The 25464-nt window shown below is 44.2% G+C and overlaps 1 protein-coding gene across 8 annotated transcripts in view; it reads left to right on the top strand.

The window, feature by feature from the left end:
- The first annotated feature begins 15687 nt into the window (after positions 1-15687).
- Positions 15688-25464, top strand: part of SCN5A (sodium voltage-gated channel alpha subunit 5) — a 210881-nt gene continuing 201104 nt past the window's right edge. For 5 of the 8 annotated variants that reach the window (XM_068175279.1, XM_068175272.1, XM_068175264.1 and 2 more), the window contains exon 1: positions 17755-18441. The gene's annotated coding sequence lies outside the window, so the exon portion shown is untranslated. Of the gene's footprint in view, positions 15936-17744; positions 18442-25464 lie in introns of those variants that run through there. The other 3 variants (XM_068175239.1, XR_010994034.1, XM_068175281.1) reach the window with 3 other exon arrangements.

The raw sequence follows: 25464 nt of genomic DNA, 5'->3' as shown, positions 1-25464 counted from the left end.
TATTCTTTAATCACAGAATCAAAGAATGGGCTGGAAGGGACTTAAAGACCATTCAGTTCCACACCTGCCATGGCAGGGACACCTTCCACTATCTCAGGCTGCTCCAAGCCCTGTCCAACTTGGCCTTGGACATTTCCAGGGACCCAGAAGCAGCCACAGCTTCTCTGGACAACCTGTTCCAGGGCATCACCATCCTTTTAGAAAAAATATCTCAAAGATGAACCTACCCTCTTTTCAGTCTAAAACCCTGATAAAAAGTCTCCCTCCATTTTTCTTACAAACCCTCTTTATGTAATGAAAGGCCACAAGAAAACCTTCCAAGCCACAAGGAGATCCCCACCATTTGGGAGATAAAATTCTGAATATAAGCATGGCAGTTACAAAATGTGCCCTTGGAAATAAATAATCTTCCAAATCCTTCTGGTTCACCTCTGAGTCTCTTAATTTTGGATTCTACTGATGTCTTTACAAGCATCATGCTTTTCTGTGGTGGCAGTGTGACGTACAGCCTTATTTCCAGATTAATTGCTTTCTTTTTTTTGGTCATTCAGAGCAATATTTCACGTGATTTTAGTCATTTAATCCAGGCTGCATTAACAGCCTGGTCTCTTCAACAGTTACATTTTCCATAAACTATATATCACTTAAAATTTTACCCCAAATTATTTAATTTTAAAGAGGTTATTAATGCAGACAAAAAAAAAATGAGGCCTGAGAGCTTTATCCTTTAACAGCCCAAGAGAAACATGAGCTCAACAATGTGATGTAGCAGTTTGTTCCTTTAATAGTGGTGAGGAACAATAAATATATGAATGAATGACATGAGAACTCAAAAACATCTGTACCTCTCTGTAGTGGGATTCATTTTACCACCTAAAGCACACATTCTGCATAGGAAATCAAAGTAATGGAAAATCCTTGAATAATTGCAAACCAGTCAGAAGTGTTAAAGGGGATGGGAAAAAAAAAGAAACTAATGAATAAAAAGCTATTTTCTTCAGCAATATTTTCTTCAGGACCTGTAGCATAAGCTAAACTGTCTTTACCATTGAGACTATCATTAACTGAGCCACGTGAATAATTTACTTCAATGTTTCTCAGCTCTTGGGCAAATTGATGGAGCTACATGAAACTCCACTTGTGCTTGAAAGAAAGGCAACATTTTTTCCTCCTGTTCACCAGAGATCTTTGCAATTCAACAGTTGTGAATTAAAACTAGATCACGTGCTGGGAAGCAATGCTAGGATGAATAATAATGTGTGATATGAGAAGTTTAGTGTTTTCAGCCTAGAAATAACATCTGAGAGGATGCATTGTGACTCTCAGTAAATAATGCAGGTGGGAAAATATGAGGAAGGGAGAAAAATGTTTAAAAGACAAATAGAATAGTCAGGGGAAAATAAACTTGTAAATTAGAGGTGGTTGCTGTTCTTCAGAGGATGGAGTCACAAAACCGTTTTTAGCAGGAGCAGAGAAGCCAGTTTGACTGGAAGGTAAATAGTTGCACGTGTTTTCAAGGGGTTTTGTGCCACAGCATTTTCAAGGGGATCTGTGATCCAGCAGGCCACTTAGTTCCTGCTCAAAACTATCTGAATTTAATAAAATTAAGACTGGGATCTACATCTGGACAGGGAAACTTGTTGAATGCTTCCTCCTAGTGGTTTTCGATCAAAATGACATTTTCAATGAAAAAAAAAAAAAAAAAAAAAAAAAAAAGTGGGACCTCTGTCTCAATTAGAGAGAGTGAAACCTGAACAGATAAATAACTGTTAATACTGAAAAAGTATTAGCAGGAAGTAGAGAGCTTAGAGGGAGGGGGAGGAGTGTTGTGCTTAAAGAAAGCTGCAATTTAAAGGTCAGAAAACAAAATAAGTGAGAATTTCCAGTGTAAAAGAGTATTACACCATGAGTAGGAAGCTGAAACAATAATAAGTAAATAATTGGCTATATAAGAAAGAAGAAGAAAAAGTAAAGAAGATGTGAGTTTGGTTTAAAATGGGGCAGGGATGAGGGTTTGGATAGCTTTAAAGTTTATCTATATATATTATAAATATCAGGTAAATAATCTCCTTAATTTTGGTGAACACTATTTTCAATATGGGATCATATTTTCCTTGGCAGACAAGAAGTGTTTGAATGGAAATGTGAGTAAATCCATGGATGGACACAGATAGGAATTAAAACAATGGAGCTGGGGTCCAGAACAACCCCTTTGCAAAAATCCTGTTGAGAACTGGCACATGAACCTGCAGATCTCTCTCTCTAAGGATTTTGTGAGAACCTGTCAAATCAGAAAATGTTGCAGGAGAGAAAGAATCCACAAAATCCAACCTATATGTAATATTTGCATTAGAAAAGGAGGCAACAAGCAGCTCAAGCAGAGACTTGCTGATCTGAATTAAGTGCATTGCAGAGCTGTGGGACACATTTTGGAGAGGAAACAATCAAAAGATTTGAAGGAAAGTGGAGAATTGAATTTAAAATATTTGAAATGTATTTTCTAAGTAATAAGAATGTGGCAAATCTTATCCCCTGATATCCTGAGAGGATGCAATGGGGCAGAGCATGAAGTGCTCTACTGGGGCCAAATGGGGACATGTGCTTTCAGGGGATGGGAACAGCAGATCCCTGTGGAGACCTGGATCAGCCACTGGAACAGAAAGGCTGGGATGTGTAACGTGGTGCAATCCTGAAACAGAGAAAGGGAAGTGAAGCTCTGTCAGCTGAGACACAGCCCGTGGGGGGCAGGTGGTGCTGAGGCAAAGAGGAGGCACTGGTGAGGCTGGAACTCTGCACACGCTGGTATGAGATACCTAAGGAAGATTCATATGAACCAAACAAGATTCAAAGGGTTTCTACAACGGACAGGAAATTAGAAAGCCTTTAGAAAGAAAATTGGAATCCTGGTTTCTTCAATCCTGCAAAATGAAAGTTGAGAGATATGATTGTGCCTGAGAGAGGAATAAATGTGAGGGTTAAACCAGAGTATTGAGCAATGTTTGTTTTGAACAGTCTGCATCGACCACCCTCCCTCCAAAATCTATAAGAGGGTGCAGTTTGCAGTTTCCCTGTGGTGAATTTTCCCTGTGGAAGCTTGCCATGATCCCATGGCTATGGACCAGGCCTCTTGCACACAGGAAGATGCACGTGGAAAATTTGTCATTTGTACCCTGTTGGTTGTAAAGCACAAGTTTCCCCACAATAGCAAGATCCAATGCTCCAATATGTGTTTGCTTATCCCATCAAGTTGATTGAGATGGTGCCCAACTGAGACTTTAAATATATATATATATGTTTTGGGAGAGTAACACCAGAAAGTGGAAAGGTATTTTCCATGTTTTCACTGAAAGGAACTGGAAAGGCAGGTCAGTGCTGACAAATATCTTAAAGGTGGGTTTGGCTTTATTTGACTAATGCCATTTGTTCTGCTGGGGTTCCAGCTCTTGACTTGAGAACATTAAAGACAATGTTTTGCACCTGGTAATTTGTTTCTCAGTTAATCAGCCTCACAGTTAAAGCTTACCTCTTCACTTAAATTAGCTTGACTTTAGTCATTGGTTCTTGATACACCTTTAATGCTACAATAAAATTTTATTTAGTACCTTCAATGAAAATGTTACTCACTATCACCTCTGTATTTATTATTTTCATGTGAGTGGAAGGAACTCTTAAAACCTCTCACACAGGCATTTTCTCAACAATCAAGCAACGTTTTGGTTCTTGTCAACGTCTTCCTATATCTGACAAACCAGTAACACAGCTGAATTTGGCATGGTCGTTATGGCCAGGATGGTATGCAGCCAATATTCACCTCCTTGGGTGGAGCTGAAGAGCAGGAACCAACAGGTGGGAGCTTTACTGGATGTGCCAAGGAAAGGGTTAACATCTTCACCCCATCAGGCAACAGCTGAAAGGGATAAACAATTAGGGAACAAACTATTTATAAGGTAGGAGAGGGGTAGGTAGGTTGGGCAGTATTTGAGTGGTGGTGAGTTTTTGTTGGATTTGTTTTTAATGTGGGTTTTTGGCTAGGGGTTTGTTGGGGTTTTTTGTTTGTTTTTGGGGAGGTGGGGTTTTTTTTTTTTTTTGATGTTTAGTTTTTGTGCTGGTTGGGTTTTTTGTTAAGTGATTTTTTTTGTTGTTGTTTGTTTTTGAATTTTTTTGTGGGGGGGGAGCTTTGGTGTGTTCTGTTTGGTTGCTGTTGTTGGAGTAAGGATTAGGGTTTGTTGGTACCTATGCTCTAAAGTCTAGGGATGCCAGTAGTAGCATTCATATCTAACAAGGTAGTAATGCAGATAAAGGTATATTTCTCTCTTTTTGTAGAGGAGATTTTGTTGTGATTGTTGTTCCAGCCAGGCTTTCTATTTCTGTGGTCTTGGGGAGTTTATCCTTGGTTTTTTTTATTTTTTTCTAAGGGCAGGACTGCATTTGTTTGCCCGTCTGTTTTATGGGATGTACTTTTCTTTGTCTTTAGTATTCTGTTTGAGGAGTGATAGGACCCTTCACTTGGAGTTGTATGTTTTTGGGGTGGGACTGACAGGAGTGATTTACCTGTTTTTACTTGGAAAGTAAAATACATTTGTACTTGAAAAGTAGCTAAATAGTTGCCCCATATGTGTAAAAGAAAATGGGACACATTGTCACTGCATTCAGAAGTTCCTGCCTGTGTCTTACTTATGTTTGCTCTTCAACTTTTTTTTTTTTTTTTTTACTTTAAACAATGTGGAAATTAGATTTTGTTTGTCCTTTTTGTTTTATCTATATGAACATGAGTACAGAAAGGGCTAAGGAGTGAAAGTCAGTTAGAAAAAGCATAATGTGAAAATTAAGAGGTGGTAGGAAGTTCTTCTCTAGCTTCCATTCTTGCTGTTGGAGATCACAATGCCCTGATAAGAGGTGGCTGTTGCACCTTATCACCCTCCCAACTCTTGGAGATCAGAGTCAAATGTTAAGATTTTGTGTTATTTTCTGTGGATGGCTGTGTTTGCGCTGAGTAGAGCAATTCCCCCCAAAAATCTGGCAGAAACCCTAGCCTTATCCCATTTGCAGCCACTCTCAAATCAATGCTTGAAATAGACAAAAGAGTAAATAAAAGAAACTCTCTCCAAGAGAGCACTCAAATATTGCAGAGGAGGAAAAAAAATTGGACTTTGCTTGATGCTGAGGAGCAGATTCAACACCCAGTCAGGGTCTGACCCTGCACTCAGAGGGATCAGCTTGGAAAAGCTAGATGTGGTGGGTCAGTGTGGCACTGATGTGCTTTAATGGGGCGTTTCCAGTCAAGGGCATCTGGTTCTTAAGGGCTCTGTTTGTCAGAGGAAGGATATGGCATTAAAGATGAAATATGAAGAGCTGATGGCCTTGAGTAGTTATAGGCTTGTATAAATCTTCTCCAAAGAGGTAAAACAAATATTTGAAAGACTCCTTCATTTTTAACAGGTCAAATTTCTGGATTCTTGGAGAACCCAATGTGTTCAATGTAATTTTTCTCAGGAGGTAACTGGACCTGTTGCATTAGCTGCCATTAGCCTCGTCTAAAACTACTTTCTGCATAGAGATGAGGGAGAAATTGGTGGCGAGATGTGGTGGAAATATAAAAATAGGAGCTGGGAGTAAGCAGGAGAGGGTGAGATGTTTGCAGGCTGCTGGCAAACAGACCAAAGAGAGAAGCAGAAAGCCCAAAGATGTGATGGCTAATACTTGACTCTTCACTGCTCAGAACATGGAGCTGGTGAATTGTGATGATTTTTGCTTGGTGAGAGTTAATTTTCTTCACAGAAATGAGTATGGGAATAAGTTTTAGATTTAGTTTTAGATGTGCTGAACAGAGTGTTGGCAATCTAGAGATGTTTTGGATATTGCTGAGCAGCACCTGCACAGCATCAAAGCCTTCTCTGCTTCTTGTACTGCCACACTGCTGAGGGGTCTGGGGGTGCATGAGAAGTTGGGAGGAGACACAGCTGGGACATCTGACCCCAACTGACCAAAGAGATATTCTACACCACATGGTATTATGCTCACTAAATAAAATGGGGGATGTTTGGGGTGATGGCATTTGTCTTCCCAAGGCACCAGTATGTGTGATGGGCCCCTGCTCTCCTGAAGGTGGCTGAACGCTTGCCTGTGGAAGTGTAGGATGGATTAATTTGTTTGCTTTGTTTCTGTGAGTGGCTTTTGCTTTATCTTTTCAACTGTCTTTATCTCCACCCATGAGTTTTCTCACTTTTTCTCTTCTGATTCTCTCCCTGATCCTGCTGGTGGGGAGGTGGCTGCCTGGGATTAAACCACAACAGACATTTTGTCATTCTCAATGTGCAGCTTGAAGGGTTAAAGATGATGAGAGATTTGATTGAAAGGTGCTAGATTGATTGAATAGCTGTTATTGGCATTTAGCTATTAATTGGCAGGCTCCTGTGCCTGCTGTGGAGCTCACTTGCCTGGCTGTGTATTAGAGCCTCGTTAGTGGCTCCTTTTTGCAATTGCAGTACCTGAGCACATATTGATAACAGCTCTGGTGATGATAACAGCCCTGCCTGGGCTGGCAGATGGCCAGGGCATCACTGCTGTGTCCGTGTGGCTGAGCTGGACAGGCTGGGACTCCAAGTGTGAACTCCAGCCAAAGGGACTGTGAACTGTGGATGAGCCCATGATGGAGCAGGTTAATGCCTGAAGGAGGCTGTGATCCTGTGAGGATCATCATGCTTGTGAAGAACTGCAGCCTGTGGGAAGGATCTCTGTTGGAGAAGTTTGTGGGGAACTGTTTCCCATGGGTGGAACACCACTCTGGAGGAGGGGAAGCAGAGATGCCCCTGAAACCTGTGGTGAAGATGATGGTGAGGAGCAGTTCCTGCAGCCACAGAGGACTATGCATGTTACAGGATTCACTGTACCAGGAGCCAGGTGGACCAGTGGAGGAAAAGCATTAAAACAAGTACTGAAAGAGCAGAGTGACCTGGTCTGAGATGGGTTTGGTGCCCAGTAAGTCAGTGCAACACACCGTTCCTCCTGTCCTGACTGGCCACAGTAACGGATGGAGCCCAAAGTTGTGGACTAAATGAACACAAAGAACAATTTGGTGTAGGCCTTGTTAAGAAAACTACTCTGACCCACATTCCCACCACCAGAGGCTTTTACTGCTGGGATTGAAGCCTCTTCACAGCAGAGGGCTCCAGTGAGATGATGGGGGCTCTGCTTGGCTCCCTACACACCCTTCTCATGTGCATTCAGACCAGGCTTCATGCCCCTTGTGTGAAGGATTGGAAGTTCATGGCCTCTTGTCTTGGGCTCTGGTCACTCAGACATCTCATCTGTTTATTGCTTTGAATGATGGGAAGGGAAGTCAAGTCATGGTTAACTAAGTTGTGTTGGGTATTTTATCACCTGACTATGATGCCAATGATCTGGAACAAGGGGTGGAATGTGCTGTGTTTTGCCTGGGGTAAATTTTCTTCATGGTAAATCGTATGGGGCTACTCGGATTTGTGCTGGAAACGGGTTTTGTGATATGGAGGTGTTCTTGTTATTGCTGAGCAGGGCTTGCACAGACCCAAGGCCTTTTCTGCTTCTCACAGTGCTTTGCTGGTGAGGGAAGTGGGAAAACTGGGAGGTGACACAGCCAGGACAGTTGACCCTAACTGACCAAGGGGTTCCAGACCATATGATGTCATGCTCAGTGTATAAAGTATGGGGGGAATAAAGAATAATGGGGGGGATAGTAAGCGGGATGATTTTTATCTTCCCTAGTGACCATTATGTGTGAGGGACTCCTGCTTTCCTGGGGATCACTGAACACCTGCCTGCCCATGGGGAGTGTAGAATTAATTACTTGTTTTGCTTTGCTTGTGTGTGTGGCTCTTGCTTTTTCTCTTAAACTGTCTTTATCTCAACCCATGAACTTTCTCACTTCTGTTCTTCCAATTCTCTCCCTGATGCCACTGGTAGGGGAGTGAGCAAGTGGCTGTGTGATGCTTAGTTACTGACTGGGGTTAAACCAAGACATGTATGTATTAGGTAATTAGTTTTTATTGTGCAGAATTCACTCAAAGGTAGAGGGTGGAGCTCTTCTCAAGACTGGGTCTCTTGGCGCTACCAAGAAGAGCCTGGTCCATCCTTGACACCTCCATTCAGATACTGATACACATGTGTGAGATTCCCCTCTTAACCACTTTTTCTCAAGGCTGAACAGGCCCAGGTCCCTTGGCCTTGAGAGATGCTTCAGCCCCTTAATTTTGTAGCCTTCACTGGGCCTGTTCTAGGAGCTCCGTGTCCCTCCTGCCCGGAGGAAACCCAAACTGGATACAGCATCCAGATGTGCCTCACTGGGGCTGGGTTGAGGGGCAGGATCCCCAGCCCAACCTGCTGCCAGTGCTCTGCCTTAAAGGAGGTTGTAGACAGGTAGGGGTTGGTCTCCTCTCCCTGATAACAAGCAGCAGGCTAAGAGGAGATGGCCTCAGCTTGCATCAGGATAGATTTAGATTGGATATTCAGAGAAATTCCTTCACAAAAGGGGCATTCAGGTTGGGACACATTGCCCGGAGAAGTGAAGTCACCATCTTTTGGAAGGGTTTGAAAAACATGTGGATATGTCATGTAGGGACAGGTTTTATTGGTGGACCGAGAAGTATTAGGTTAATGGCTGTGGGGCTTGATGATCCTGGAGGTCTTTTCCTACCTAAATGATTCTTTGCAGTATCAGGCTAAGAGTTTCAGAGTTAAAAGAGCTTGAGGGCAAGCCTCATGTCCACCTGGAGCTCCTTAGGCTGATTAGCTTGAAGATGCTGAAAAAATAATGATAATCCCTGAATTCAGTCATAGAATCACAGAACCATTAATGTTGGAAAAGCCCTCTAAGATCATGGAGTCAAACTGACCTGTGGTCATTTCCCTGGCTGTCCTGATGCTGTCCTCTTTTGAGAAATTATTGTCACATCTTTATGCTCTGTGGGCACTTCTGCAAATAAAATAACATGGATAGTCAGAGCTGAGTAGACTACAAACCCTGGATTTAAAACTCAATTTGTGGATGAAAGGATCAATGAGGAGTGCCAGAAAAGGTTTCTACATCGTCTTTGTCCTTCAGTGCCCTTACAGGAAACTCTACAAGAAAAGGAACAGGAGGAGAGCACAGTTCAATTTGCCTCAGATTGTTCAAGTTTCTTTAGAAATTCTGAGTCACTTAACCACTTGTGACCACAATTTGCCCAAGATCTGACCTATGTGAGCACCAACAGGCCTAGAGCAGTCCTAAGGAGATCCCCAGGACTGTTTCTGTGCTGAAAAACATTGTGGTCATTATTGCTTAGGTCTTTGTACCCTAAGCACTTCCCAGAAGCTGAAATGGTGGAGTCTGAATACAAACTAATAGGCATTGAAATTAATAAGGAGATTCAAATTAATAAAAAGGAAATGGTTCATGACTCATGTAAAATATTAAGTAAATGTAGTGGAAGGAATTTTGCCTTTAATTAGTGTTAAAATGGAGCAGGGAGGGCATGATGGACTGCAGTGAAAAAAAGAGGGTTCAGGGTATTAAATGCCAAAAATTATCACTTGGAGTTTCCCTGCAGTCCTTGTGGGAATTATTGTGTTAGCTGTGCCTCAAAGATGCTTCTCAAGGCTTGTTTCTAACTACAGGTTGCAGGTATTTGAAACCAATCAATCAAACAGGTTACTCTGACTCTGTCAGAGATGGTTTTAGTTCTGGTGTTCTCTTAGGTGGAAGGGGATAAAAATATTTTTGTGTCTTGAAGTCATGCTTTTGGCACAAAAAGCAGGGAATAAATTTTGACTTTACACTTTGCAAAGGCTCAGAACGTGACCATCCCCTTTTAGGAGGCTTTATCTGATGAAGGGAATGGGGGTGCTTGGATATCTTCGCTTCCTCCAAAAAGCACAGAAAGCTTTTCTGGAAACTCAAGCTCTGCCTTTCTGACCTTGCTAATCAGGAAATCCAATGTAAATGCTTTTCCCCTCTTAGTGAAGCTGTGTTCCTCTGCTCTCTGAACTGCCTAATCACCAAATATTTGTGCTGGCCACAGGTGGCAAAAGCATGGTAATGGGTCATAATTCAGCCCAGCCCAGCATAACCTTCTTTCCCCTATAAATTAATATGCAGCTGTCTTCTGGTTAGACATAAAGTGGCCTAATTTTGGAGGGATTGAGAGGTGAGACATTTCAGGGAGAGGAAAATTAATTTTACTTTAATGATGTGAGCTGTTATGTCTATCAGAGCACTGAATGCTTACTTTACACTTGGACACAGCTGTTGACAGAGGCACTGCCAGCCTGTAATTTTTTCCCCCCATTAAATTAGACAAGCTCACTTTAGGGTTATATCTTTGAGACTGATTGAACAAATGTAGCAATTTAGTCAGGCGTTACAGGATTTCCCCGTGGATGCTTGATGAGAGCTGCTCCATGAGGATGATACACTTAATTAAAAGACAGAAGCTGAAGACTGATACAGATGTATCCTGACACAGCAGCTGGGTTTGTGTCGGGGGCTCGGCTTATTGGAAGAGAAGTGGGGGGGATGAAGAGGAATCAGGGCTCTCATTAGAGGGAGGAATAAGCCCAGATCCCAGAGTGTTATACAATGAAGTTTTAACATCATCCCTGCTGTGATTCAGTGTGGGATCCACACAGGGCATTTGGCATAGTGGGCTGACCTTGTTTATTCCTTAGCATGGTGTGGTGGGATTGGGGGAGGGGGGGGGGGTGTCCCAGCCCTGCTGGTTTGATTATTCCCTCTCAGGCTGGGAAACCATCAGTGAAGGGAATTCTTGGGTGTCCTCCTTTGTTGGGGAAGATGAAACAGGAAAGCCTTATAAACATGATTGCTTGGCAAAAGATTTTGAGAATATGGAAACTATAAGCAAGATTGAAATGAATGTAGGCTTTGAGATACCAAGCCTGGGTTACTGAACAACTGGAAAACAATTGTATGGCCAGCTGAAAGTAATCCCTTTTTGATGAAACAATACCCTCTGCTTGCAGACAGGTCCAAGGGTCAGAGCAGACCCTACTAGCTTGGCAGAAGGGGTCCAAAGAGTAGTTTTTAGGGTTTAAAATGTAACACAGTGAGGTAATGTAATGATTCTTATAGGCTGTAGGTAAATGCTATAGGATTCGTATCTTGTACTAGTTTGGTTAGTGAAAATTAGAATATTTAGCACAGAAGAAAATTTATTGTATTGTGACAGGAACTTCTCTCTCTTGCCCTCTCTTGCTCTCAGCTCTGTGTTCTCAAAGCTTTGCTCAAGCTCCCGGGCATCTGCCCCGCTGCTCCCCCGGCACGGGGTCGGGGGGTGGAATAAAATAGACTCCCCTGCTAAACAACAGAGACTTGTCTTGTCTGTTTTCCCTGCTGCTGGTGGCCTCCCTGGATCACGATCGGCACTGCTGCCGCACACTGCTACACTCCTTGAAGGGCAATCAATACGGGGTGTCCAAATCTCGTTTGCCTGGTTAATAAAAGAGCAGTGTATTGGTGATTGCCCTTTTTTCATCCCACATGCCCCCAAATCTCTCATCTTTGGGCAGGAAAACCCCTTGATACCCTGGCCTCTCCCTTTATTTCAAAGGGAATTAAAGCAAATGACAGTATTTTTCTTTCCCAGTAGAGGGAAGTGTTGGCTAAACTGAATTTTATGCACTACAGCACCTCGTGCTAAAGGAGCTTCTCACAGCACTTATCCCAGGTATTAAAAGGGTTTATAAAGACTCGAGGTCTGTGGAAAGCAAAAGCACTTCACTGAGTGCTAGCAAGGTGGGAGGACATGGAGAAACCTTTCAAATTGTGAAGGAAAATACTACTTTTTCTTTTTTTCCAAATTGAATTGCACAAGAAAAAAGCACTTTTAACCTCTTTTTCTTTTTGCTTGTTTTAAGAAAAAAAAAAAATACAGAATACGCTCCAATTTAAAACTTTTTCCCAAACTCAGGCTTTCATGAACTGCATATTTTTCAGACTCTTTATTTCCTTAAAAAGGCAGTGACAGATGTCACTGGGCTAAAATAAAGGCTCTATGAGCATCTTTGGGAGAACAAATGGATCTTTGCAACCAGGCACTGCTGTCTATAACCTCTTTAAGAATGCAGTGCTCACTTTATGGGGAAAAAAGTATTTTTTTGGGAGAAGAGAAAGATGACACCAACTGATCTCCCATAGTATTTTTTTTTTTTTTTTTTGCTGCTGGTACTTAGTATCACCTAACATGCACATTTATTAGGTTTCAGCTGACTAGCATTAACTTTTTCAGACATTCAGAAAGCCAGCATTACCTGACTGCTTCTTGCAGAGAGGAAGATTTTGGCAAGGCAGCCCAGGTTTAATGAATTTTTCTCTCTCTGATCAGCATGTCTGTGGGGCTCCAATTAGCATGGCTACTTCATGATTAGTGTTTGCCCTATGAGGTCTCCTGTGCCAAAGGTGTTTCCCACTTGCTGTGGGATTTGGAAATGCAGCTTTCATTGTGTGCTCCTAGGTGACATTTCTGTGTCTTCTGAAGGGAGGCAATTTAAAAAGAAGAACCCAATTAGCACATAAATCCTTGAAAAGTGAGGGAAAGGATTCTTTTTTTTGGGGGGGTGGAAAGTGGGGGAACCACATCAGTCCTGTTCCTGGCATGGAAAAATTTTAAAGGTAGCTTTCCTTCTCTTGTATTTCTTCCTACCTTTTATTAATCTGATTTATTCCCTTTGTAAATATTGCTGTTTTTTTCTGTAAACTGAGTTCAGATTGAGCTGATTTCATTACCACAGGATTGAGGATTTTCTAGTATTATGAGTAATTTCTGTATTTGTAAAGACACATGAAACAGATGGGTCATCCTGGTGCTTCAACAAGGTTTTAACAGTATTTCCTCCCTCTGTAAAAAAGCAGTAGAGTTAAGAATTTACAGAAGAATTTGCTTATGGACTGCAAAAGACAAGAAATTATTCAGGACCAGGGGATGGGACATTAGGTGAAATTTTGTGGCTTTTCCCTACTTTCCCTGGCTGTGCTACTAAATCTGTGACACTGAGATGCTGCTTGCTCTTCACCTTGAGATCACTGCTATTACATCTCTGAAGGAAAAAGGGAGGACAGAGGACCTTCATTCATAAACTGTGAGTGGAGTAAGAATGGGATGGAACAGAACATTAAACAATATTTTAATATATAACAGTATACATAATATAAAATAAAAATTCCCTCAAACTTTCTATTCAGCCCCAAAACACACACCAACACCTGTTGTGCCATCAGCACAGAGAACTCTGCTGCAGTCTGTGAATCACAGAATCACTGAGGCTGGAAAAGAGCTCCAAGATCATTGAGTCCAACCATTAAATTTACTCCTCCTTCATATGAAGCAGCAGTAGGTTCATGTGTCTTCTCTCTGTATAAGCCTAACTACCTCATGATAATATTTTTTTAGCTGTTTGGGGCAAGAAATGTGTTTTTTTGGTATCATGGGTTGATGATAAGAGTTTCTGAAAGTCTGAGTAGCCCCCACCAGGGATGCTGGTTCTACTGCCCAAGAACTGGGAGTGTTTCTGGGTGCAGAGAGCACTGATAGGGTGGGACCACACTGTGAGCATCCCAGTGTGGAGGATTTCCAGCAGAGCTCTGCTGCTGGGATGAGCAGTGTGACCCCAGCAGCCATCCTTGCACAGCTTTCTCACTCTGGTGTGAATTCTTTTTTTGGTTGAATTTAAAAAATATGTTGGAAATCCACTAAATATCACTGAAAAGATGATGTTGCTCTTGTAATTTGGAGATGTCCTGCAGAGATGCGTTGGCACAGTGGCTGAGATGCCAAGGACTCACCATTAGCCTTTATGGGGTTGAAGATGTGCCCACCCCATAATCTTTGGGTCCTCATGAGAACCTGCTTCCCTTTGAGCAGCCACTCTTCAGCCTCATGTTGAGAGGTTAACATTAGAGGATTTGTTTTTGTCTTCTGCCTCGCACATCTTGCTCTGCTGCTCTAAGCTTTCACAGGCTCTGTTCCCCAGGTCCATCTTTTTCTGCCTTTTTTGGTCTTCATTCCCCTCCATCTCCCATTGTTTGTAAGCTTTTTTTCCAGTCTCTGACCTCCACTACCTCTTCTCAGCTCCTTCTCTCTTCTTCCTCACCCAGCTTTTCCCGATGATACAATCCTTGTTTCCTGCATTTCCACATCTTTGAACATTTTGAATCCCTCAGTCAATAATACCCTTGAGCAGACACCTGCTCTTCCTCAATTATCAACTCTTTTTGAGTGAACAACAGCTTTCCCAGAGCCACTGCAGCCCCTTCAGGTTCTTTCCTCAATGATCTGCTCTTTTCCCAGCACCTTTCCCCACCCTGAGCTGCTGGCACCTGAGTATTTGTTACAGTTCCACACTCTCTTTCCAGAGTGGCAGCAGACACTTCCCAAAACATCACTGAGGCAGTAAAGCAATGCCGGCCTCCAGTTTGTCCTGTTTTACCTCAGTAATTTGAGGGTTTTTTTTTTCTTTTTTTTCAGACGTTTCTTTCACTTTTACTACCTTGAATACTTCACATAGCTGGAAAATCCTTACCACTCTTCTTTTCATCTACATCTATCCATCTACGATCTTTGTAGTCACTGCTGGGCAGCTTACTTTGGGTGAAATCTGCTGTTCTCACTCATCAGAGCTGCTGTGCTGTAACCATGATCCAGGGAGCTGTTCCTTGAGCCTGGGCGCTCTGGGTCAGGCAGCTGCAGGTACTCACTCCCACCTGACATGCACCTTTATTAGGTTTTTGGGAGGATCGGGGTTTGGTTGGGGGTGATCAGAGGGTCAGGCTTTGGCTCTGTTCACACCTCTCTCTGTGTGCTGAGGGACCCCTTGCTGTGTCCTGTGCCAGTGCCTCTCCTCCATCCCCTCAGCTCTGATTAAACCCCCTCTCTCCAAGGTCCCTGTGGTACCCCCGGCTTCCACTGCAGCTTCCCCCTCTCCTTCCCCATCCCAGCTTTCTTCCCCCAGTCGCCTTCATCCCGCCTCGCTCCCTAGAGCATGGCACTAGATGTGACACCTGGGGACAGGGCTTAGCGGCGGACTTCTCCATGCTGGTTTAACAGGTGGACTTGATGCTCTTGGAGGTATTTTCCAAACTGAACGAGTCTATGATAATATCGTTCCCTCGCCGTGCTTTCCGCTGCCAAACTAAATAAGCGTATGACTCTAGCACTCCATCATCCCGTTTCACGGTGCCTTTTTCTTCCTCCTCTTCCCCCTCCCTCGCTTCTTCTCAGCCCTTGCCTCCTTGCCTCCTTGCCTCCTTGCCTCCTTGCCTCCTTGCCTCCTTGCCTCCTTGCCTCCTTGCCTCCTTGCCTCCTTGCCTCCTTGCCTCCTTGCCTCCTTGCCTCCTTGCCTCCTTGCCTCCTTGCCTCCTTGCCTCCTTGCCTCCTTGCCTCCTTGCCTCCTTGCCTCCTTGCCTCCTTGCCTCCTTGCCTCCTTGCCTCCTTGCCACCACTTCTCTGCCGTAATTCCTGCTTCCCCGCCTGCTCCTCCGCTTCCCGGCCTGCTCCCGCTCCCTCCCCGCCGTTTCCCCTCACGGCCTGCCCCCACCGGCGGCAGGGGGCGCTGCGGGGCCGCCCCGGCCGCGCTCGGCGGGGCGGGCGGCGCCTCCCTCCCTCCGTCCCTCCATCCCTCCCTCCCTCCCTCCCTCCATCCCTCTATCCCTCCCTCCATCCCTCCCCACTCCCCCCCGCCGCCCGGCCGGGGCTGCGCTGGCTCCGCTCCGCTCCCGCGGCAGCCGCACAGACGGCGCGGCGGCTCCGAGCCATGCGCGCTCGGCGGCGGGCGGGCAGCGCGCTCCGCGCACGGCAGCCGGGCCCTTCCTCCCCGCGGGACGGGACCGCTCGCGGACTAAAACTCTGTGGATACAATGAAGTGGCTCTGGGACTCTTGGTTTAGCAGGAAAAATTAAATAAACCAATGTAAGTTTCTCTCTTTTTATTTCGTTCGCTTGTTTGTTTGCTTGTTAATAAAATGACAATAAAAAGAAAGAAACGGAATGGATGCCCGGTTCGGAGCGTGTCGCGGTGGAGGAATGAGTAGTGCCGGGGTTTTTCCCTTCCCCAAAGTTTCCCTGGAGGCGGGAGGAGCGGCGGCACCGGCACCGCGACCGTCCCGTCCGAGCAGGGCGGCAGAGAGGGACCGGGGGCTGGAGCACAGGGAGGTGGGCGCAGCAGAGCTTGCGCCGGGCTGTGGAAGCAGAGGATCTAGGATCACACAGCTGTAGATGTATATTGCTGTTTAGAGGTAATTCTGGCAGCCATTCAGTTTAGTTTCCATCTTGCTTCCGCACCCAGAAGTGCCGGGAAGAACAAACAACGCAGAAAATACTCTGCAATTGTTCAGTTGATGTTATCTGGTGTCAGATGTGTTGGAGTGGAAATCTAGTGGCAGGTGTTGAAGGGAAGAAATGAGCTGGACTGGTCATTTCTGTAGTGGCAGAGAAAATGTATCATTCTTCTGTATAGCAAGGGTGTTACTGGTATTACTTGTTGTAAGAGCTGACGTATTTTAGAGTGTTTTTTAACAGCACCAAGCACCCCAAAGCTGTTTGTAGAACACCTTTGCTTTACAAATTTGGAGTTTTTACCGGCACAAATTAAAAACTTGACTTGGCTCGTGTAAATAAAAGCAAATCGGGGAGAGCTTTGCTGTACTCCGGCAAGGTGATCATGATTTTATTAAGGCAGCCCTGAGGGAAACTGTGACATACTGGGAGCACCGTGAGAGAGAACAAAAGCTAAATTAAAGCAAAACTTATGCAACCGAAATGTGGCTGCAATGGGGATAAATCAGACCTTTCAATTTTATTTTTCTTGGAGATTTGGGTGAGAAGGTGGAGATGAGCTTCTAAAAAGTGAATAAGCACATGAGCCAGGCACATCTAAGGCAACAGGTCTCGTTTAGCCAGGCAAAGGGTGAGCTGAGCCTTATGAGTGCTTGAGCCAAGCTTTTCCAGTGACAGCCGGGGCAGTGGCTGCTCCTGCGGAGGAGCCTTGGATCCGGAGTCGGTGGCCCCGATCTCCCACTGCCGGGCTGGCGAGCAGCTCTTCCCAAAACACAGGGTGGATGGTGGAATAAACACGGTGATTCAAAGAGGATTTGTCAATACTAAAAATAAACAGGCCCGCAGATGTGTCCTAGAGGGTCATGTCCAGACACAGCATTTTCGGGGCAATGAGCCGATTTCGGCGATTTTCTGTCTGTGTCCTGTCCAAGGTGCTGAAGTTCATTTTGCTGCAATTTCCCAGGATTTCGGGGTTTGGCAGAAGTGGTCTTGGAGGCTTCCTGTTGTCTTAAATCGGCGAGGGGGTTCCCCCCCGGTTGGTATGAAGAAAAAGCAGGGATGTGTTTTCAGACACGTATATTTGATCCGTGCTTTTGGCGTGGGGAAGCAGACCAGGTGGAGATGCAGATGGATCCGGCAGATCCCATAAGCTTGTGGTGGCAGAGAATTGGAAAGGTCAGAGCTGTGAGGCAGCGAGGAGTGAAACCCTCTTATTTGAATGGAACAAGAAAGTGGTGGTTTTGGAAGTGTTGCTTCTGCTGGTTTGGGTGCATTGCCTTGATGAGACACGGTTCCAAAAAAGTTGAGGGGAGCCCAGCACCAGGATGGGATGGGAATGATACAGCTGGATTTGGGGTGATGTCCACTGGTTTTGTTAATATTTTTTTTCAATCTGATGTAGCCTTTTCAAGTGTCAAACGTGGTTGACAGAGAACTTCAGAGACAGTGGGCTCCTTAATAAAAAATATCTTTTTGGGGCAAATGTCTCAACATGTAAGCAGTGGAAGTTGTGGTATTTTTAGATTAATGTACCAAAAGCTCTCAACCTTGAGTAGTGGAGTTTATGTAACTTCGGTAGGGGGCAGATCGCAGTATTGCCAGAAATAATCACAGAATATTTTACTGAACTTGCTCATGATTGGAGTTGGATGTTGTAATGTGGTTTTTCTCAGCTCTTGCCACTCACTCTGAATCATCCATAGTGCAGCTTTGCTCTTCTGTCTGAGGCTCTGAGGGTTTTACAGGCGTGAAGGGTCAGCTTCTAAAGCCAGAGTTCTCACACAGAAGTGGTTTGTGCTGCAAGGAGCCCTGCAGATTTAAAGCATGCCAGGGCTCTGTACAGTGTGGCAGGGAACGGATCCTGTTTCATGCCCTCAATCATTCGTCAGAGGTCACAAAGGTATTCAGTTGCATCATTGGGTATGTAGCCTAAATACCTTGACCATGAAGGGGGTATGTAGACCACGAGACTTTGTGACTCTGAATGACAGCTCATGGGTACAGACTTTAAAACTGCAACAGAGTTGAGAGCATTTTATTCCTGGCTTGAACCAGAAAGTGGCCTCGGTTCTCGCTGTGATGGACTAACACCTGTGGCACCAGCTACTGCCTCCCAGGACCTTTACATGTGACAGGAAAAGGTTGAGTAGTTGCTGTGTTCTTGATTTAAGCACGCTGTCAAAATTATGTTTAAAAATTTACTGATAGGAAATGTCATCCTAACTGGGAGATTAATGAAATATAGCTACTTTTAATTTCTTTAAATATCCTAGTTATGACGTTAGATAGGGATTGGTTTAATTTCTCATTACTTTTTTCTGTTTAGTGTCTTGAAGGAATCCTTTGTACATGTATGGGAGTATAGAACATTTTGGGTTGCATATTAAACCATGTTGGTGGTCATTTGGAAATCCTAGTCCTGCTTTTCAGAAGGAACTTCTTGTCATCTGTTATCACCTTTAGTACCTTAGGTTTTGAAAGCTCAACTTGAAAAAGGGACCTGTTGTTTTCAGAGATTGAGTGCTCAGTTCTTCCTGAAAATTGCTACCTTGTAAGTTGTCTCTGATGATTTTCTCTGGAAAATTATAGTCCTGATTGTTAAAACGTGACATCAACTAATTTCTCAACTAATTTTTTTGTAACTTACAAGCAGTATCACTCTTAAATATCCACTTGAATTTCTGCTTTGGTTTTACACATTGTCTTAAGGTAGGGCCTTAATCATGGTATAAAGCAATTAATTTATAGTGGGAGTTCTGTCATCGCTTTTTCCTCCTTTCACCATCTAACCTGGAGCAAAATGCATGAAGTCTGTTGGGTATATTTCTGTTTGCTTGCAGTGAATATCTCTTCCATGTTGTCATGGATGATTGCAATCAGTTCAGATAAACATGTGTTTATTTATCCTTTAAATAGGATCGTCCTTATGAACACCTACCAAAAGGAAACCCTGGTTATATTTCTATTGATCTTGGTTTATTATTTACTCTGCAGACCAAACTGAGGAGCCCACTTTGACCTGGCTCTGTCTCTTTGGGTTTCCCTTGCAAAGTGACAGTTTCTAAATCAGGAAGGAAATCAGGTCACATTTCTGGCTCTACAGGATTTATCTCATTGCTCTTCTTTCAAAGTAATTAGAGTTACTAATAATGAGGAAAAGAAAACTTTTCCAGAACTGGAATGTCCCTAACTCCTCTCTCCTTCTGGCAGTTTTTGTGTCACTGAAAAGACCCAGGTAGTTCAGAAACTTTGTTGTGTAGGAGGATCTTTTGCTCCATGACAGACACGGTGTCTTCCTTCCAGTGCAGCGGCAGGTGATCTGCTCACCTTTATAAATGTATCTTCTTTCCCTTAGAATTGTGTTTCCTTATTTATTTCCCAATAATTCTGGAGCTGGTGTTACTAGCTCTGGGCGGTCCATTTGTAGTGAGTGAGATCCCAGGTTTCAGCCTGGAAGAAGAATAAGAACACATTTATTACAGTTATCCCCTGTCCCAGTCCCTCAGATGGCTCAGGACAGTGATTTTGTTAAATTCATGCAGTACCAGCTGTCATGACCACTGTTTGTACCCCTCCTTTTCTGGTTTCTAATCAGTCTGAGTTCACAGAGGCAACTTCCTATGAAAGATGGCAAAAGAACCACAAAAAATTCCCTCTCTTCTCACACTCCCATCTTTGAGGAGGTGTAGCTTGGCTTCCCACCAGGAGGTCACCTTGTGAATCATTACAGTGCAAAATTTTGTCAAAAGATCCCATATCTTTCATGGCAAAAACATGCCTCACTGCTCTTTGTATTGAACAAAGCCTTTGTTAATCACTGTTCTGCATAACAAGAATGGTCTGAGTTTTATTTTTATCATCATTTTGCAAGAGCTTTTTGAATGTAGAGATTTGACACATCAAATAATACTGTTGTATCAAAACATGCAGAAAAAATTAACAATTGTGCTAAGCTCCAAGTTTTCTCTTTACCCTTTTTTATTTAATTATAAAATCAGAAGTTTACTTTTACGTCGTGGAAAAAATAAGTCCATACTGCACTGAACTGTTTATTTCATCTCTCATCTTGAATTGAGTTTTCCCAGTTTGCTAAACTTTTGCTTTTTACTGCAATGCTGAGAGCCCCGCCAACAGGTCGTAGTTTCTTTTTAAAGCTTGCTGGATTCCTAAAGTACTAAAACTGCTCTGCATTCAAGTTATTGTTTGAAAGATATCTGCAAGTTGTACTTTTTTAGTTTTTAATCCAACTCTAGTATTGAATATCTAAAAATGTTTCACTGATTTTATTTGCAAGGGTATAAAAGTTAGGTGACTGAATGCAGACCATGGGCACAATTAAGCTGTGTTGGAAGAAATGAGTCTTTTTCAATATTCATGGTACGTGAAGGCCGATTGTAAACACTAAGCCTGGTTTTAGGGTTTTCAAGGGGCCTTGGGAGGTAGGAATGGTGCCTGAGGTTTTTTTCCCTGATGATTTTAAGTCTTTAATGAAAACAACAAAAACAAAAAAAAAAAAAATCTGTGTCGTACAAAGTTATAGAAAAACTTGTTCGTGGGCATTTTTTTTTAAGACTCAATAGCTGAAGATAGATTAGAGACTAACTTTTTAAGCCCAAATCCCTTCTTAATGACTGAATTAGTTCTACAGTTATTTTTCTACGTTTCTTTTCCTTATTATAATGAAATGGTCGCTTTTACCCCCTAAAATGGACAGTTTTGCTAGAGGCTGAATACGCCACTGGTACTCCTGACAGGCTTGCAGCACATTGGGTCTAACAAGCTTTGCTACAGGCTCAACAGAACCTTGGTCTTGGGAAACCAAAACAGGACAGCACAGAGGGATCACTTCTGGTTATTTCCAGTGAGAAAAAAATCCCCCCCTGTAGGAGCCAGCTCAGATTTTGTGCCCCACTGCCAACCCATTCCAGCCCTCTGAGGAGCGTCCCTGCTGCAAGGTCAGACACTGCCCTGGGAAGCGAACTTTAAAGAAAGTGATGATGAGGGAAAAGAAAAGCCCCCTCCCCATGGTGTAAAGCTCATAAAGAGGATCGCCTCTGTCATGAAGTTTTTGTTTTAACCTGTCATGCAGCCACCAGAAGTGGGCAGAGGTTTAGGGAGAGCAATGTTAGCGGGAGGCTTTTGGGGAGAGGAGAAAGGAGCATCATTAAAGTGTTAAAGCCTGACCTGTAGACAGGCACTTAGTGTTGTCTGAAGCCTGACACGCTGCTAGCACGTTACATAATGCACAATTATAAAATCACACTAAAGCCTCTTTAAAATACCTGCCTGATTATAACAGGGTAATTATGCTGCGTTTAATAGAGCTGAGTGCTGCGGGGAAGGGACCCCTCTGCGCCAAACTTGTTCCTGTGCTTGCCACCCAGGATGCAGCCGGCGGTGCCATCCCCTCGGAAGCCCTAGACCCTCCAAAAGCCCCTCGGGTGTGTGCCTGTGCCCCGTTTCGCTCTCGTGTTACAGGGGTTGTCCTTTCTTTCCGGACGCATTTCTGGCTGTCGCTGCTCCCCATATTAGTCCAGCCAGCGCGGCGTGACGCGGCCGCCCTCTCTCCCTCCCCGGGGCCGAGCACATCGCCTCCGGTGCATTCCCTAGCCCGGTCCCCAGCCTCCGACACGGCACATCGCCACCGGTGCGTCCCCAGCCCGATCCCCAGCCCGGTCCCCAGCCTCCGACACCGCGCATCGCCTCCGGCGCGTCCCCGGCCGGGTCCCCAGCCTCCGCCACCGCGCTGTGCCCGCAGCTCCCGCGCTGCCGGAGGGGCAAAGGCCAGCCGTGTCTGCAGCGACAGGGTCTGCAAAGCACTGCAAGTATCTTAACAACTTTTTAAATTTATTTTTTTCCCCCCTCTTTATCTCTTTTCAGCAGTGTCTCCCGTCGGGAGGTCTGGTCTGGCTCGGTGCGCGCGTGTAGTTCCCATTCAGCCGCTCCGTGGTGAGCTCTGGCTCCCTTGGGAAATCGCCCCTCCGGCAAAGTTCCCCGGGTTTGCCGAGGTTCTCGCAGCTCTTCCCTTCCCCGCGTCCGTCAAACGGAGGGATGAGTCCTCTCTTCGGCTCTGCCGGCGTAAATCCAAATCGATTTGTTCGACTTCAGCAGAGCTAATCCAGATTTACACAGCCCTTTCCCCGAGGACTTCCCCCGTTTTTCGCTCTGGGTGACCGTCAGTGGGCCAATGTCAAAATACATCTGATCTAGGCAGATCCCCTGTCTACAGATATTAATTATTCCCTGGCAAAAGTTTCTGAGGAAGAGCAGTTGGATTTGAAAACAATATACAAATTCTGTTGCTAATTTTAGAAAGTAAGGGGGATTTTTCCCCCTCCTGTTGAAACTAAATATAATTTGAAAGATAATGTACAAAGACTTAAATATAGCCTGCAATTATACATGGCATATGAATAGTTTCTCTTGGTTTTAACATGTTTGGTTTATTTTTCCATCTTTCTCAGCAGACAGCTGTTAGATAAAGGGAGAAAAGTAAATAGTTGTTATGAAACCATACGTCATAGCTACAAGGAATAATTTATAAAAAGGAATTATCATAATTATAAGGGAAGATAAAGACTAAACAAATCCTTTCTGTGCTTCATCCCCTTGCCCCATCATTTTATGACACCTCTGTAGTAGTACTTTAGCTAAAAAAGTACTTGAGTGCTTCTAGAACAAATTTCCTGTAGGTCCATCATGTTCCTGCTCCTGCTGGATTCAGGCAGTTTTGAACTGAGGCTCTGGATCCTCCTTCACAGGAGGATGAAATTGGGGTAGAAACTTTCCTAGGAAAATTCCTGGGCTCTTGAGTTTCCTTGCCCTCGGTGGAAATTTTGCTTGAGTTATACTGAGTGTGCTTTCCTATGAATTTGCTCAACGTGACAACCCCCAAAAGTTTTATTGCGTCCACATGGTGTCTCAGCAAGCACCTGCAAGGTGTACAGATGTCCTGGCGTGAACATCTTGCTTTTTCTGACAGTTGTGAAACACAGTTCAGCACAGTGCTGTTACATCTGGAAAAAAAAAAGTTCTTTTGATTAAAAGATTCTTGGGGTTTTCCCTGTCTTGTGAAACTTGAGCAGTGCTGGGCTGGTGGGTCTTGCTCTGAGTGTTGTGTGCTCAGTAGTAAGGACCCAGTAAAGTTTTTTAGCTGCTTCTAAGGACAGACCAGAAAGAACCTGGGAACACTGCACTGGGTCACACATCACCTATTTTTGCACGGGTATGGAGAATGGAATAAAAGACCCTCAAAATAATAACAACAATACTAAAAAGACGCCCCAAAATGATGGTTGTAGACTCCTGGGAACAAGGCAAGTGGCTGTGTCTGAGGCTGTGATCCAAAAACATTGAAATATTCTGGGCTGTGGTTTTCTTTTATTAATTAGTCTAAGTGATGTTCAGAACCTGAAACCAAGGCTTTTAGACACATCTCTGGTGCCTAATTCTGCTCAGTGTCTCATAACAGGGTGAATCAGGAGACTGTTTATTGAAGTCAGTGATGTTGAAGTCAGTGATGCAGTGTCGATGTAAAAGCGACAGAAGGGAGATGGAGGATTTGTTTACAAGCAGAAAAGTCCCCTGGACAGTTTAACACTAACAGAGAAAATTACTGAATAGCTGCAAAGCGCAGAGCTTAAATGTAGCTGAAATAAGTCTTCTGGAGCATTTCCAGAACTATTTTAAGGGCCTGATCCAGAGCCTGATGAAGCCAAAGGTAAAGCTCTTTTTGACTTCTTCAGATCCGACATTACATTTCAAAGCATCATCCCCTCTCTGGAATTCTCTAAAGCTGTCTCCTAGGTGGTTTTTAATTAACTATTATGCCAGATATAATGTCTTTCGTATCCCTTTAGTACTTGGATTTGTTAACTGTAAGAAATAATAACATAATGCCTTTGTTGCACAGGAAAATCTGATTTTTCTATGTAGTTATTAGTTGCACAAGCCATTGAAACTCATATTTTGTTGCTTGGTTTGTCCATTGGTTTACCAGTGTGCATCTGTCTTATTCTGTAGCTTTTGAACCCACTGGACAACTTGGTTCAGAGGTTCAGGGCAAAAGGATGTTTGGCTTTTGCAAGTGCTGTTTAAGGGTGTTGTTGGGTTGAGAATAGAGAGGCTCAACGGAGCATCATAGGTAAGAAAGTGACTGTGTGGTGACCCAGCCACATACATTACAGAATTTTTATTGTGTTATTCCATATTATATTCTATTTTATGTTTAGTGTCCCATTGTTAGGCCAGTAACTGCTTCACCTCCACCACCCATGTCTGTGAGATCAGGTAAGGCCAGGTGTAGGTTGTAATTGCATCATTTTAAAGGGAGCTTGCAAGCAAAGCCCTGGGGTTTCAGTGCGTTTTGAAATAATCTGAAAAGGCTCCATCATGTGTATTCAGCGCTGGATCCAAGCCTGCTGAAGACCCTCTTTGGCTTCAGGAGGCTGTGGATAGGTCTTTGTGTCAGAGGAGGAGCTGGTGTCAGGGGTCAGGTACCAAGGGTGCCTCGAGCTGTGAGAGAGCCTACTCCTGTTGAAAGACTGGAGGAGGTGGCAGAGGGACAAAGATGATGTCCCCTCCTTCTTTAAATCTGCCCCACAGCTTTGCAGCTGAGTCTCCCTCTGTGCAAGGGGGATGTTTGTCTGTGTTGGCCCTGCTGCCCACTTATGTACATCAGATAGGGATTAATAACTATATATAAAAGAAAACTTTTATTTATATTAAAAAAAAATATCAGGGATAAAGCAAGGACATTGAAAATGCAATTTCCAGCTCCATCAGTCGAGTACTCCCCATTTTGCTGGGAACTGGCCTGTCTGTTGTGGTGTCAGATGGGACATGTGTGCCCAGCTATTGCAAGAAGCAGGGGCAAACCAGGATGAGAGGCAGCAGGGATCACACTGAGGATCACCTGCCCTGTGTGTACCCATGCAGTGAGGCTGTGGCTGTTTCTCCCCCAGCCCTTGCCCTGCCCATTGCTGCGAGGAAGGGAAAATGGAGGGTGTCCCTGACCCCAGTAATCTCCAGCTGCCACCGAGCCTCCCGGGAGGCACCCGTGGCCAGCACAGATTAACACAGCCCACAGCAGGGACTGGCCTGCAGCCAGCATGGCCCTGGGATCAAAGGAGCATGGAGGTGGCTGAGAGCCACCTTCGGGCTCC

The sequence above is a fragment of the Anomalospiza imberbis genome, chromosome 1, assembly GCF_031753505.1.
Source record: "Anomalospiza imberbis isolate Cuckoo-Finch-1a 21T00152 chromosome 1, ASM3175350v1, whole genome shotgun sequence".
NCBI lineage: Eukaryota > Metazoa > Chordata > Aves > Passeriformes > Viduidae > Anomalospiza > Anomalospiza imberbis.
The sequence above is the reverse complement of the archived record's forward strand: the minus strand, read 5'-3'. Positions and strand labels throughout refer to the sequence as shown.